We start from the raw sequence: 17,290 nt of genomic DNA, 5'->3' as shown, positions 1-17,290 counted from the left end.
CTGAACTGCTTCCTGAACTCCGAGACCCTTGCTTCCCGAATCTCCTTTAACGGACGAAATAGAAGCTCGAGAAGGAATACCAAAACCTAGTTCCAAGTGCATCCAGCAGGAATCGAACCTACGAATTTACCCGGCTGGGCACTTTCACCATTCAGCCAATTAAAATTAAACCTACAATTTTAAAAAATTAGGTTTCAACTAACCTAAATATCATTTCAAAAAAAAAAAAACTTGCTAACTACTTTTAAAGATTAAATGTTATTTTATAAATAAAAATTAAAAAAATAAATTAAATATTTTTTTTTTCAGATTTTAAATTTAATTTAAATAAATAAAATAACAAAATTTAAAAGTTAGCAAAATATCTTACATCTATTTAAAATTATATGATTATAGTTATCTTATTTTAAATTTAAATAAGGTCAAATTATTTTTTAAAAAAAATTAATTTAAAAAAAATCTGACCTTAAATGTAAAAATAAGATAAGACATAATTAAATTTAAAATAAGATAGATAATTAAGCAAAAAGATAGATATTTACTAATTTCAAATTCAAATTACACTAACATCAAAATAAATAAATAAATAAATTATGATAATTAGAATTGAATTAGGAATAGTATATATATAAATACAAAAATACACAAAAAATCGGAACTTAAATCCATGAAAAAGCATGAAAAAACGAAGAAAAACGAAAAAATTGTGAGCTGTACGGACGGTATGCATTGCATACCTGTCCGCGCGCGCTCACAGAGGTGCTGGCCGAGAATCCTCGGCGGAATGGGGAACTTGCAGCATTTCCGCGCGAGTAGGGGGGCTTCAGACAGGCGCTGGGCGAGCTGCTTGTCTGAATGCCCCTTGTCTGCACGTGTGGGTGAGTGCTGCTGCCCTATCTTTTTTTCGAATCTTCAAAAAATTATTTTTCCCATACTATCCAATAAAAATAATTCGAGATACAAAATTTCAATTATTTTTCACGAAAAATTCACAAACATCAATCAATCATCATATAACACTCAATACAACATGAAACCATCCAAATAACAAATAATCGTTTTAAAGTCCAAATTTCTTGCAAGCAAATCAATTACTATGGCTCTGAGGCCAGTTGTTGGAACTTTATTTTACCAGGATCTTAGATCTACACACAAGTATGTTGTTTAACACCCTAAATATGAACTTTCTAAAACGATAAATTAAACACATATAAAGTAAAGAAAACCTTACATTGATGCAGCGGAATTAATGTCTCCTTCCACTCAGATCTCTAATCCTTGTATCTTTTCTGTCGCAGAGTATAATCAAGATCTGAGCCCGATTGTCCTTCTCTTTGAGTTTGATTCTTCACAGTCTTCCAATCTATGATTGAGTTACTGCTTGCTGTGTGTGGGCACTCACTCTTTCACTAGGGTCGAAATATAGAAGAGGGAAAAGAGAAGAGGGTTTCGGCCAAGGTATAGAAAACAGGGAAGACTCAATTTTTCTGAAGAGAGAAATTTCTGTCAGAAGATGTTATGAAAACTTATGATTTGACTGAGCCATCACTTTCTATTTATAGGCAACTACTAGGTTTAGGTTAGGAATTATTTGGCATTAAAATAATGAAAATATCAATTTGAAAATTTAAACAAGTGGCCGGCCATGGTGTAGATAATGGGCCCACTTGATTTTGCAGTTTTCACAAATTTTATTTCTATTTTCTCAAAAACGCCAATTTTCCAATTCTAACCATTTAAATGCCAAAATTAATTATTTAATAACTAAAATAGATTATTAAATAATATTGTCATTTAATTTAATTATTAACTAGACATATAAAGTCCATTAATAAATAAATAAACCTAGAATCTCTTTTCTTTACAATTTCACCCGTGCTTAATGAAAATTCACAAATTAGACATAGTCTAACTTTAGAATTATAATTGATCAATCACGAATCAATTAATGAGTCTTACAAGCAGAATGTTTTCAACTAGAATGGGGACCATGGATCTATATCCTGAGCTTCCAATAAGTGAACCAAATTTACCAAGTAAATTACTACTTATTAATTCTTCGTTGAATCCACTCTTAGAACTTAGAATTGCACTCTCAGACTTATATAGAGCATATTATATGTTCCACGATATCAATATGCTATCTCATTTAACCATTGTTATAATCTTATTGTGATTTAAAGATCCTCTATATAGATGATTTACATCGACATGGGATAATTTTACCGTTCTCACCCCTCAATGTATTTTGCCCCTTAAAACACTTAGCTACCTGTAAATGGTGTTTAGTGATCTAATAATTAGTCAGTTAAACAAGAGCTCATCCATTTACTTCTATTTGCTAAGCTCGAAGGGAATCATCACTTGACTTCTATACACCAGTAGAAGCTATGGATTCCATATTTATGTTCAGCGCTCCCACTCAATCATAGTATCATGTTCCCAAAATATACGTATCACCCTGACCCAAAAGTAGGCTTAACTAATAAATCAAAGAACATGAATAGCACTCCTGAGTTGAGCCTAAGCATATCAGGATTTAGATTCTTTTAATCTTAAGATCAACTACTGATATTGACTTGTAAAGATATATAACGGTAAGTTTGTAATATCTTAACTTAGTTGCAATATCAATGTATACTCCATACATTCGAAACTAGTATACTTTACTAATATCCTGGAAAGAACATAACACTTACTCCAAGTGTAAGTTCACATCATCGCTGATTGTCACATTAGTGTAAATCCAAAACACTGATGAAACAGGGACTTAGTCTTTTGATTCATATGATCACAATCACATTCCACTGTGTTGACGATACTGTAACTGTGAATAAACATATGATCTGGATTTAACTGATTTTGTGTGTAAAAGTAATAAACATATTAAACCATTAGCATGTAAAATTCATGCAAACATAAATCACTTCAAATTTCTTATATTGATAACTAATCAGATTGTAAAGAGTTTTATTTAAGGCATAAAACCCAACAGGAGATACCAAAGGTTACTAACCTTGAATATGAGAACTTGATATAATAAGTGACCAGTTACTCATGGGCTGGCTATACATCTCCATGACCGAAGGAATCACAACAGAAGTCATGGGGTCACACTCTGCAGCAAATCAATGGAGAAATCTTGAGAGCCTCTGCGGAGCCTACTCAAAATCGAAGATGGACGACACTCACACTTTGATCCAAACCACTAGGAAAGGGTCAACACCGATGAGCGAGTACTTGAGGCAGAAAAAGAATTGGTCAGACATGTTGGCCTTGGCTGGAGACCCTTATCCAGAGGCTCACCTTGTCGCAAATGTTCTATTCGGACTTGATGTTGAATATCTTTTTCATTGTTGTGCAAATTGAGGCTAGATCTAACACAACCTGGCAGGAACTCCAAGACTTACTGCTAAGCTTCGACAGTAAGATTGAAAGGCTCCAAAACCTTATCCTTAACAACAACAAGACTACAAGTTCTTTGCCAACAGCTAATATGGCAGCTAAGACCAACAACAATGGTCGGGGTCGAGGTTTTCAGTCACAAAACGCTGCAACTACCAGTGGTGGCCGTTTCTCCAACAGTCGAGGAACCTCTTGCAAATTTAGAGGAAAATGACGTGGCCTTGGTTCTGGTTCGAGACCTACTTGCCAAGTCTGTGGCAAGTATGGTCATACAGGCGCTGTTTGCTACAACAGGTTCGACGAAAGCTACATGGGGTCTGACCCGAATAACCCACACAGCCAGAATAAAGCAGGGCAAACAAACAACAATCACAGTGCCTTCATTGCCACCCCTGAAATTCTCGAGTCAGATACTTGGTTTGCCGATAACGGAGCAAGCAACCACATAACATCTGATCCTTCAAATCTAACTTAGAAATAAGATTGCAATGGTAAGGAGTCTGTTGTATTCGGCAATGGTAGTAAGCTTCAAATCTCACACATTGGTAGTGGTAAATTGAATACTAAATTTGGGAACTATCTACTTCTTAAAGATATGCTACTTGTTCCTAAAATTGCTAAAAACCTTGTTAGTGTATCTAAACTTGCCACTGATAACAATGTGCTGATTGAATTTTACTCAAATTTTTGTTTGTTGAAGGACAAGGTAACAAAGAACGTGCTGCTTCATGGAGTGCTTAAGGATGGATTGTATCAGTTGGATTCACCCTTCACTAAATCAAGTCATTCACACCAGAAGTCTAACCTTATTTCAGCTTTTACCATTTCTGTCGACTCAAATGTAACTCAGTCTCAGGCTGATAGTCTTTTAATTTCCCAAATGGATGTGTGGCATAGAAGATTAGGTCACCCTTCAATCAAGATTTTAAACCATGTTCTAGAGTCTGTTAATGTAAGTGTGCCAAAAATGAAATGAAAACCTTTTGCGATGCTTGTCAATATGGTAAAGCACACGCTCTTCCTTTCCGTTCATCTAATACTCGTGCTAAATCTGTGTTGGATCTTATCCATACCGACTTATGGAGCCTTGCACCCATTGCTTCTAACATAAATCACCATTACTACATCCACTTTGTGGATGATTATAGCCATTATACCTGGCTGCATCCTCTCAAACTAAAGTCTGATGCCCTTGCTGCATTTATACAATTTAAGGCTTTAGTTGAGAACCAATTTGACAAGAAAATAAAGAGCCTTAGATCAGACTGTGGGGGTGAATACAAGCCATTTGTCGATCTGGTGCAAACTCACGATATTGAGTTTCAACAGCCCTGTCCACACACCTCAGCCCAAAATGGACGTGGTGAACGCAAGCACCGTCACATTGTCGAGATGGGACTTGCTGTTGGGTTTTATGCCCTAAATAAAACTCCATTTCAATGTAATCCATTTTATTCAACATCAATAAAGAAACAGAAGTATTTTTCATTCATTTGTATGTTTTGGTTCATCTTATCAATTTCTTGTCAATTTGATTTATAAATTCATCTGAAACCCTTTTCACATACTTGATCCTGTTTATTGTGCTGTCAACACTTTGGAAAGTAAACATGACTATGTGAATAAAGTTTCCTAGATTTATCAGACACAGGGTTTTACTGATATTATAATCTACAACAGAGTTTACTTGCATTTGGAGAAATGTTATGTTCTTTCCAGAGGATTGGTTAAAGTAAAGCTCAGGTTGGATGCATGGAGTATGCATCGGAAGGGACCAATATTGAACTTTGACTTAGATTTATTAAACTTACCATAATATCTATTCAAGTCAATATCGCCTAGTTGATCCTAGATCAAATGATCTTAATCCTGTTATGATTAGGCTCAATCTCAAGAGGCTATTCGTGTTCTTTGATTTGTTAGTTATGCCTACTTTTGGGTCAGGGTGATACGTACATTTTGGGAACACGGTAGTGCAATTGAGTGGGAGCGCTAACATAAACATGGAATCTATAGCTTCTATCTGGCGAATAGTAAGTAAAGGATGATCTCCTTCGAGCTTGACCAAACGAAAATAAATGGTGGAGTACTCATTTCACATAAGCTGAAATATCATTTATACGGAGTTAAGTGTTTTAAGGATAAAATACATTGTAGGGTGTAACGGTAATCTAATCCCTTTACAGTGTAGATCATTCATATAGAGGATTATTGATCAAATTAGGATTATAACAATGGATAACTAGTGATGTGTCTATATGGTGGAACATATAGAGCATTCTATATACTGAGAGTGCAATTCTAAGTTCTATGCGTGGATTCAACGAAGAAATAATAAGTCAGTGAATTTAGATTACAAATTCTTGATCTGGTTATTGGAAGCTCGGTTATATAGACCCATGGTCCCCCCACTAGTTGAGATAATATTGCTTGTAAGACTCATATAATTGGTTTTGATTAATCAATTATAATTCTCAAATTAGACTATGTCTATTTGTGAATTTTTCACTAAGTAAGGGCGAAATTGTAATGAAAGAGTTTTAGGGGCATATTTGTTAATTATGATACTTTTTATGGTTCAATTAATAAATGTGATAAATGACAATATTATTTAATAATTATTTATAGTTATTAAATAGTTAGAATTGGCATTTAAATGGTTGAATTTGAAAATTGGCGTTTTTGAGAAAATGAGATGCAGAAATGATAAAACTGCAAAATTGCAAAAGTGAGGCCCAAATCCACATTGCTTAGGGCCGGCCACTTTTATAGGGTTTTTTCATCTGATATTTTCATTATTTTAATGCCAAATAATTCAAACCTAACCCTAATGGATGTTGGGTTTTATGCCCTAAATAAAACTCATTTCAATATAATAAGATTTACTTATTAATATAGATCGGAAATAACATTTAATGTTGCATGGTTCACATGATTTATTTCATGATTATATGTACATAATGTATAAATTCATCTGAAACCCTTTTCACACACTTGATCCTGTTTATTGTGCCGTCAACACATTGGAAAGTAAACATGACTATGTGAATAAAGTTTCCTAGATTTATCAGACACAGGGTTTTACTGATATGATAATCTACAACAAGAGTTTACTTGTATTTGGAGAAATACTATGTTCTTTCCAGAGCATTGGTTAAAGTAAAGCTCAGGTTGGATGCATGGAGTATGCATCGGAAGGGACCGATATTGAACTTTGACTTAGATTTATTAAACTTACCGTAATATCTATTCAAGTCAATATCGCCTAGTTGATCCTAGATCAAATGATCTTAATCCTGATATGATTAGGCTCAATCTTGAAAGGCTATTCGTGTTCTTTGATTTGTTAGTTAAGCCTACTTTTAGGTCAGGGTGATACGTACATTTTGGGAACACGGTAGTGCAATTGAGTGGGAGCGCTATCATAAACATGGAATCTATAGCTTCTATCTGGCGAATAGTAAGCAAAGGATGATCTCCTTCGAGCTTGACCAAACGAACATAAATGGTGGAGTACTCATTTCACATTAGCTGAAATATCATTTATACGGGGTCAAGTGTTTTAAGGAATAAATACATTGTAGGGTGTAACGGTAATTTAATCCCTTTACAGTGTAGATCATTCATATAGAGGATCATTGATCACATTAGGATTATAACAATGGATAACTAATGATGTGTCTATATGGTGGAACATATAGAGCATTCTATATACTGAGAGTGCAATTCTAAGTTCTATGCGTGGATTCAACGAAAAATTAATAAGTTAGTGAATTTTAGTGCTAAATTCTTGATCTACTTATTGGAAGCTCGGTTATATAGACCCATGGTCCCCCCACTAGTTGAGATAATATTGCTTGTAAGACTCATGTAATTGGTTTTGATTAATCAATTATAATTCTCAAATTAGACTATGTCTATTTGTGAATTTTTCACTAAGTAAGGGCGAAATTGTAAAGAAAGAGTTTATAGGGGCATATTTGTTAATTATGATACTTTGTATGGTTCAATTAATAAATATGATAAATGACAATATTATTTAATAATTATTTATAGTTATTAAATAGTTAGAATTGGCATTTAAATGGTTGAATTAGGAAATTGGTATTTTTGAGAAAATCAGATACAAAAGGTGTTAAAATTGCAAAATTGCAAAAAGCAAGGCCCAATCCACTAAGTGTAGGGCCAGCCACTTTTGTAGGAAATTTAAACTGATTTTTTCATTATTTTAATGCCAAATAATTCAAACCTAACCCTAGTGGAATGCTATAAATAGATAGTGAAGGCTTCAGGAAATTTACACTTAAATTTTCTATTTTTCCTTCGTAGAAAAACTCGAGCCTTCTCTCTCCCTATCTTTAGCTGTCACTTCTTCTCTTCCCTCTTGAGAATTTCGAAATCCTTAGTGATTAGAGTAGTGCCCACACACATCAAGTGATACCTCAATCATAGTGAGGAAGATCGTGAAGAAAGATCATCAGCAAAGGAGTTTCAGCATCAAAGATTCAGAGAAAGAGATCCAGGTTCAGATATTGATAATGCTCTGCTACAGGAAGGAATCAAGGGCTAGATATCTGAACGGAAGGAGTCATTATATTCCGCTGCACCCAATGTAAGGTTTCTTAAACTTTATATGTGTTTATTTCATCGTTTTAGAAAGTTCATATTTAGGATGTTAATAAACATACTTGTGAGTAGATCTAAGATCCTGGTAAAATAATTTCCAACAATGGAATGCTATAAATAGATAGTGAAGGCTTCAGGAAATTTACACTTAACTTTCTACTTTTTCCTTCAGGGAAAAACCTCAGCCTTCTCTCTCTATACCTAGCCGCCACCTTCTTCTCTTTCTTCTCCCTTGAAATTTCGAACCACTTAGTGATTAGAGTAGTGCCCACACACAGCAAGTGATACCTCAATCATAGTGAGGAAGATCGTGAAGAAAGACATTCAACAAGAAGGAGTTTCAGCACTAAAGAAGGAGTGAAAGAGATCCAGGTTCAGATCTTGATAATACTCTGCAACAGAAAGGATACAAGGGTTAGAGATTTGAACGGAAGGAGTCATATTATTCCGCTGCACCCAATGTAAGGTTTCTAATTCTATATATGTGTTTATTTCATAATCGTTTTAGAAGTTCATATTTAGGGTGTTAATCAACATACTTGTGAGTAGATCTAAGATCCTGGTAAAATAATTTCCAACACTTACCTTGCTAGCACAAGCAAGTATGCCCCTCAAATATTGGTGCGATGCCTTTCACACTTCACTCTATTTAATAAATAGGCTTCCCACACCTTTACAGCACTAGAAATGACCTTATGAAACATTGTTTTCTCGAAAACCCGATTATGCATTTCTGAAAAACCTTTGGTGCAACGTGTTTTCTGTGCCTTCGTCCTTACCAATCCCACAAATTCTAGTTCCACTTATCAAATGCGTCAATCTCGGTTATAGTGACTCCTACAAAGGCTATAAATGCCTTAGTCCCACTGGCCGCATATACATCTCTCGAGATGTAGTTTTCAACGAATTGGAGTTTCCCCTCAAAACTTGTTTTCTGAACAATTATACCACTCCACAACCTGTCATAATTCATTCTACTTCATGGTCCACTTTTCCCACTCATTACCCTTCTCCATCATCAAACCTAGTCGATTCTTCTTCAACTGATACATCGCGTGAAGCCTCTCCTGCAGTATCCTCTAGCAGCCCCCGTGCTCACTCTTCAACTGTTCATTTTGACTCACCTAGTTCTGTTTTAGGTCCTGACAGGGACAATGATCAATATGCCCATGACCTGCAACATGAACACAGCCTGCAACAACTAGTTTCAGGCTGTGTTGAGCCTACTGGTACTAAAACTGGTCAAGACATACCTGCTGAACACAATGTTCCATTCCCTTCACACCCTATGATCACTAGAGGTAAAGCCGGTATATTCAAGCCTCGAACATTTGTCAGTCAAGTGCAATCCGAATCTGCCATTACAGAACCAGTTAGTGTTGCTGAAGCTATCAAACATCCAGGCTGGTTTAAAGCAATGAATGTGGAGTTGTATGCTCTCAAATCTAAAGGAACATGGATCCTTGTACCTCCTTCAGATGCATACAACTTAGTTGGAAATAAATGGGTATATAAAATCAAGTTCAATGTCGATGGTATTGTAAATCGTCTCAAGGCCAGACTTGTTGCAAAGGGATTCCACCAAAGGCCTGAAATCAATTACGATGAGACCTTCAGCCCCGTTATCAAGGTTGCTACCGTGCGAATTATTTTGACTATTGTTGTATCTAGAGGATGAGAAATAAGGCAACTTGACATTAACAACGCCTTTCTAAACGGTGAATTGGAAAAAGAAGTTTACATGGTTCAACCCCAAGGGTTTGAAGAGAAAGGGAAGGAAAACTTTGTCGGTAAGCTGGAAAAGTCAATTTATGGCTTGAAACAAGCTCCAAGAGCTTGGTTTGACAAACTAAAAGAGACTTTGACAGCTTGGAATTTCAACAATTCAAGGGCTGATACATCATTGTTCTTCTACAAAGATGAAAAGGTAATTATACTTGACTTAATCTATGTCGATGACATTATTATTACGAGAAATGACAAAAGCAAGCTGCATAATTTCATTGTTGAACTGAACAATAAGTTCACCTTGAAAGATATTGGACCTCTGCAATACTTTCTTGGCATTGAGGCTTACCGTAATGCATCAGGTCTTTACTTGACACAAACTAAATACATAAAATATATTCTAAGAAGAGTAAACATGGCCAAGATAAAGATCTGTCCAACACCGATGACTGTTGGCAAACCTTTGTCACTCACTGATGGGAAGCAAATGGAAAATCCTACTCTTTACAGGAGCACCGTTGGTGCACTCCAATATTTTTGTCACACACGGCCTGATATTGCCTACGGCGTGAACAAATTGAGTCATTTCTTGCAAACTCTAACTGACACTCATTGGAGTGTAGTGAAACGCGTGTTACGGTACTTGCAGGGTACCAAAATAAAAGGCCTTCGCTTCAGCTGTAGTGACAGACTTAGCATTACTGGGCTCTCGGATGCCGATTGGGCTTGCTGTCCTGATGACAGAAGATCTATTGCAAGTTATTGTGTTTATTTGGGTGTTACTCTTGTGTCATGGTCATCGAAGAAGCAAGTCGTTGTTTCAAGATCGAGCACTGAATCGGAATATCGTGCTTTAGCTCATGTAGCTGCTGAAATATCATGGGTTGAGTCACTGCTGAATGAACTTCATTTTCCTTTCCCAAGTCCATCTGTGACATGGTGTGACAACCTCAGTGCCAGTGCTCTTGCCGCGAATCCCGTCATTCCATGCTCGAACTAAACACATCGAAATTGATGCGCACTATGTTCGTGATAAAGTACTGCAGAAACGGCTTGAGATTCGATACATTCCCTCACATGATCAAATTGTCGACTGCTTGACTAAAGGCTTATCTCCTTCTCATTTTCCTTCCTTGTTGAGAAACTCGGCGTGAGGAACACACCCTTTCATTTGAGAGGGGATGTCAAGGAATAGCATTTCTGCATCAGTATTCCTACACCAGCAATATACATTGCAGCCATACAATTCAGTTGTCCCCTTTTTGTAACCGAATTTGTGTATTTTCAATTGTGTAATTTGTTTTGTGTGATTTCTGTTATGCCTTGTCATTGTGTAATCATTAGGGGAATATTTAGGCTGAATATTTTAGTCATTTGCTCATGTAATCACTGCCAGGTGTCATGCCTAACGGCTGTATTGTATTCTGAACTTTGCTATAAATAAACTGCTCTGGCTCATACACAAAATGAGCTGAGATTCAGATTTTCCCTTCTCCTTAAAATCCAAACTACAAAAACAAATTACAAATATATATTTTTAAATATATTGATATGTTTTAACTTTCTCGAGAACAAATTAGAAGAGAAAGTTAAAGTAGCAATATTAAACGGAGACCGTTGTTAGATTTCAACTTGTGTCTATCTTATATTAAATGTGTCTATATAACAAAAACTAAATAATATAATTGCTCTCGCGAGACGAGTTTAATTTTTTTAGTATTATAATAAAAAATAATTATTTATTAATATAATGAATAGTATCTTAAAAAATTTATTCTAATATATATATACACATGAATGGGGTCGGCCATTTAGTTGCTATGGTGGTGGTCCGAGGTCGGAGTCGACCGTGAAGGCCGTTAAGGGAGGAGTTGGCTAGTTTTGGACTAGTATGTGTAGAGGCTAAACAGAGCAAAACTCTAGTTTGGAGCATCATGGATCGTGTGACCCAATTGGAGCCATTAAGGATAGAGGACCACCGTGGTCCAGCTCCACCGCCGTCTGTGTCAACCACGAGTCAGGAAGGCCAATCAACGTCATCATCTCTGGCCACGTAACCAAGAAGTGTCCCCACAGTGGCTGTTGGTGCAATCCGAACTCACAAGCCTTCGACTCCTCTTCTTCATGTCGACTTCGATGGGAATGCAACATGCATGCTTGCATGCGTACATGAGAAATCACATGTTCGACCCCTTGGCTTGTAGCTAACCATTTGAGGTTCGTGGCTCATCATTCATGGTTTAGAACTTTGTCATCTCGATGAAGCCGTGGTTTACTCCTTAAACCTGAGCTCACTCATCAATGAAGATATTGTGGATTTTCATATTACATTAATTAATAAAAAATTACGAATAATTTTTAACATATAATAACATCGAAACCTATTCCACAAATCATGGTGTATAATTTTATTTTTCTAGTAAAACTGTGAAATTTCTAATCAAATTTTACCATATAATTAACGATTCACATTCATGTAAAAAATAATAAATTCATCAATTCATAATCTATCAATATATATTATTGACCTCGAATTTGGCCAATTGATAGTGGAGTCGTATTTATGACTAATATTACTACGTGTACACAATAAAAACAAGAAAATAAAGAGACACAATATATTTATAGAAGTTCAACCCCCTTAATTAGCGGGTAATGACTTACTCATTATTTGGTTGTATTAATATTAGAGATAATACCATTCAGATCACAAGAGTTGTGGATTCTAAAGTGGCTCTCTTAAGATTAAAATATGAGAATCAGTAGGAAAATCTCAAGTAAATGTGATGAAAGGGACTTGGCCTCTTCTACAATGCCTAGGGCGTGTAGGAGAGAGAGAGAGAGAGAGAGAGAGAGAGAGAGAGAGAGAGAGAGAGAGAGAGAGAGAGAGAGAGAGAGAGAGAGAGAGAGAGAGAGAGAATTAGGGTTTCAGATTAGAGCTTGAGAGCTTAGGGTGCTTGAGACTTAGAGAAATTAGAGTTAGGGTAATGCTTTTTATATAGGAGGGCTGACAAGAGAATAATAACCTAACATCCCTAATAAATGGAAAATATAAAGTATTTGTTACATAATAAAATTATAGATAATTAATAGGTTAATTATGCCCCAAGAATAAGTATAAAGCAATATTTATCCCCTATTTTTGTGGGTTGTTGAAGTCGAATTCGCAACTTCGATTGTTGTCCCGAATGCAAGTTGCGCATCAAGTGTCTGCTAGGGTCGAGACTGCAAATCAAGTGCCTGCCAGGGTGCAAGCTGGCTAGCCAAGTGCCTACTAGGATATAGCCTGGCCGACATATGTTGGCCATAGGGCCGACCAGGAGGGTTCGGCCAGACCCCTTAAGGTGGCCATTTCGTTGTCTTTTCATCTTGCATAAGTGTTCAGACTTCCCGTCAACTACTATGTTGTGTACGATGACTGGGCTTTCTTGTTGACAAGTTGTACTCTACGTGGCATTGATCTTGCCCACGTAGACATGGCACGTCATGTGGAAAAAAATTGGGATAACATATATATATATGAATAATTACCCAACACAGTATTTAATCTATATAATTATATATGAAGATAGTTCTTGATACCAATTGTTAGTTTTTATGGTTTATATAAGAGTTATAAAAGCTAAAGCAGAATTCGATAAAAAATGGTTTTTATCTAATATGAATCATATAATCTACTAAAAGAAACAACATACCTCTTGAAGCCTATCAAGGTATCCTTATTTCTTTTAGTACAATTAACAATCATCCAATCCTAGAACTTCTGTTGAAGAATCCACACTTGGATCGTTCAAGCTAGACTCAACACTGAAGAATAGAGTGTGTTATTGGATCTTATTTAGATGAATTAATTTAAGTATTACAGTGTGTACTCAACTCATGAGACACTGTAATTGAGATAAGAAAGTTTGATCTCTCACAAACTTGTTATGGTGTAGGTGTGTGAGACCTAAAGAGAGAGAGAGGGGGGGGGGAGGGGAATAGGACTAAAAGCTCAATTCTATTTTCTTTATTTTTCAGTTGCTTTCTGTCTTTTTTCAGGTTTACTGATTGTCAATTTATGATACTATATCTCCTATGTATAGTGTTATAAATTAATTATTTTAATCCTTTATTTAAAATAAAAGAAAATATCTACTTTGATTTGAATTAGAATTTAAATTCAAATATAAATATCTAATAACTGAATGACAAATATCAATTAGATTTTTTATTTTAATTATTATATTTTTAATTAAGCAATTATCTAATAATTTATTTAATTAAAAATTAAAAGATTATTAACTTAATTTAATTTAAATTATTTTAGCCAATCAAATAATTAAACTAAATTAATTATGCCTTTATATGTCACCCAACACGTGTGGATTGGGACTACACGCGTGGGCCATATTTTAAGGTCTAAAATTAATTTTTTAATTTTGCCTTAAATAAGATTTATTATTTATTTTACCAATAAATAAAAATTTATTTATTCTCATTAATCTCTTATTTCACAAAGATTAAAATAAATATTATTTTTTCTAAAATAATATATTTCTATCCTTAATATTATTTAAGAATAATATTATATTTAACTAATTAATATAGTTTCATCCAATAAAATTAAATACTAAAATATTATTAAATATACAATTCATAATTGCCATAATTAATCAAAATAAAATATTTCTAAATTACTATTTTACCCTTAAGAATTTATTTTCCATAGACATTAATTCTCACTCTAAATTTATTCATCAAATAAAATCTTCTCTTGTATAGTGTTGTATAGAGGTGACTCGGGGACCATGGACCTATATTTCGAAGCTCCAATAGAGACTTGATTATTATCAATCTTGTTATCCAACTTTTTACACCGTGATGTGGCAATGAGCTGGATGACACATGTCTTGCACTTTCCCGTTTGGGCAGAAGGAAGTACTCCTAGCAACCCACAAAGGTTGATATAAATGTCTATCGTCAGCATATAGCAGAATGTCCGAGCAGAGTAATCAAGAGACATCTGACCAAAGTATAATCTCGTGATCAACCCACATACACCAGGTGTAAAGACCGCTTAGTTTAATTTGGAAATTAGCAGTTAATCACGTTTAATTATGAAAATTATTTATAGCTATTTAAATAATTATTTATATTGTTATTATTGAATTCTGAGATGCATTTTATGTCATTCAGTAGTTTTCATAATTTTGCATTTTCCGGTGCCCGGTATTTTGGAACTCGGTGTTTGGCTCAGTAAAAATCACAACTTAGTATGTTAGTAGTTTGGGACGGTTAATTAGACATTGAGAATGACGGCAATGGCCGGGAATTTAGAATTTCCCAAAAAATACCCCTTTAGTGTTATTTATGTGATTTTAGAGTGAAGGGGCAAAATGGTCATTTTGCCCCATTGTTAGTTTGTCTTTTGTGACTTAATAAATTGAAAAATAAATGTTATTTGATTTTAATTATTGGCTGAAATAAGTGAGTAGGTGGCATTTCTCTTATTTTTCAAACTTAGACAAAAATAGAAAAATTTCAAAGGAAGCTCTCTCTCTCTTTTCCTCTCCATTTCGGCCTCTTTGTACAACAAGGAAAAGGAGATTTTTTCTTGTGAATATAGTAATTTTCAGCAAGTATTGTGTGATCCTTGAAGAGGTATTTCTTTGTCTAGTTTTCTTACTTTGTTTTCTTGAAATTTTTGATGAAAAAGATGAGTAATGCATGATGATGTTGTTGCTGTTAATTGTTGTTGTTGTTTCCATGGTTAAAATGTTGATTTAAGTAGGTTTAATTAGGTTGAATTTTATGCTAGTATTTCTTGCTCTAGTTGGATAGATTTTTTGTTAAAAAGCTTGAATTTTCAAAGAAAAATTGAGGTTTTAGTGGCTGTAGTGTTTGCATGAGTTAGGTTTTAGTTTCTGCAGTGTTTTTATGCTTGAATGTGAGTTAGAATTATGATTTTGGATGCATGTTAGTTGTTTTTAACCAAGTCTGAGTTTGGAACTCAAAGCTTGGGCTTTAATGGTGATTTTTGTTTCTGTACTTTCTGGGTGGATTTGATGCTTTAGAAATGTTCTAGGGGTTGTATAGAACAGGTCTGGAAGTTTTGGTTTGGTTTGGAGTTCATTTGAGCATTGTGTGAATTTTTGATGTTCTGCCTGTGAGGAACCGGAATTCTGGTTGTGCATCCGGAATTCCGGATGGGGTTCTGAAATTTCCCAGAACCGGAATTCCGGTTGGGCAACCGGTCTACCGGTTGGGGAAAATTTAGGAACCCTAGTTTTCCTCGATTTTATGTTTTTGGGGGTATTGCCATGCTTTATATCGATAGGGAAACTTTTAGTTCATAGTTTAAGTCCCCGGGAAGTGATTTAGCGTATCACTTATAGTGTTGTGATTTTTATGGTTTAGGAGCCTGTAATTCGCCGCGCAGATAGTTCCAAATGTTGGACCAAGACACCCGAATTCGGAATCCGAGTAAGATTAGTATAACAGTATGCATATGTAGATTACATGTTTAGCGTGCATGTAGGAAGCCTGTTAGATTACATTAGTTATGTATGTTGGCTTCGAACCATCCAACTGTGTCACGCTCTGGACAGCCGAGTATGACCAGCGACCGGAGTATGACCGGTTCGACCGATTAGGCTGACACTGTATCACGTCGGTACAGGCTGGAGTATGACCAGCAGCTGGAGTATGACCGGTTTGACCGATTAGGCTGATACTTAGGTTGGTGGTTCTGTACTATTTGACGTATCACGTCGGTACAGGCTGGAGTATGACCAGCAGCCGGAGTATGACCGGTTCGACCGATGAGGCTGATACTGTAACACGTCGGTACAGGCTGGAGTATGACCAGCAGTCGGAGTATGACCGGTTCGACCGATCAGGCTATTACTTGTCAATAGTACCATCCATATGAACGTTCAGAACTCAGTACTGTGTTGGACACGGCTGTTAGGGAGACTCAGTATCGTGTTGGACACGGCAGTTAGGGTTATGATCAGGGGTATGGGCGTCTGATCATGACCGGGGTTTATGTATGAATATTATTATGCTTTTCTTACTGAGTCTGTCGACTCACAGTGCTATGTTTATGTGTAGGTAAAGGCAAGGCTAGAGCTGATGGACCGTGAGCGAGCTGGTGAAGATTGTACATGTCGGGGCGGTTAGGCCTGGAGCGTACGATCATCGGGACAACGAGGCTATTTTGGTAACTAGTCGCTAGGCGACAATTATTTTGTATAAACAGTTAACTTTTGTAAATGATTTTGTAATCGGGATCCCGAGTCTTTTGTATAAATATTTTACAAGTTTAATTAAAAAGCAAAAATTTTAATTAATCACGTTTTCCATAAACCTCGTTGATTAGCAACGAGCTGCACAACATGTTTAAAAATCACGTAATACGCCTATGTTAGTTAGGGTGTTACAATTTTAATTAATCACGTTTTCCATAAACCTCGTTGATTAGCAACGAGCTGCACAGCATGTTTAAAAATAACGTAATACGCCTATGTTAGTTAGGGTGTTACACCAG

Source organism: Cannabis sativa, chromosome 4, assembly GCF_029168945.1.
Source record: "Cannabis sativa cultivar Pink pepper isolate KNU-18-1 chromosome 4, ASM2916894v1, whole genome shotgun sequence".
In the NCBI taxonomy this organism is placed as follows: Eukaryota; Viridiplantae; Streptophyta; class Magnoliopsida; order Rosales; family Cannabaceae; genus Cannabis; species Cannabis sativa.
The sequence above is the reverse complement of the archived record's forward strand: the minus strand, read 5'-3'. Positions refer to the sequence as shown.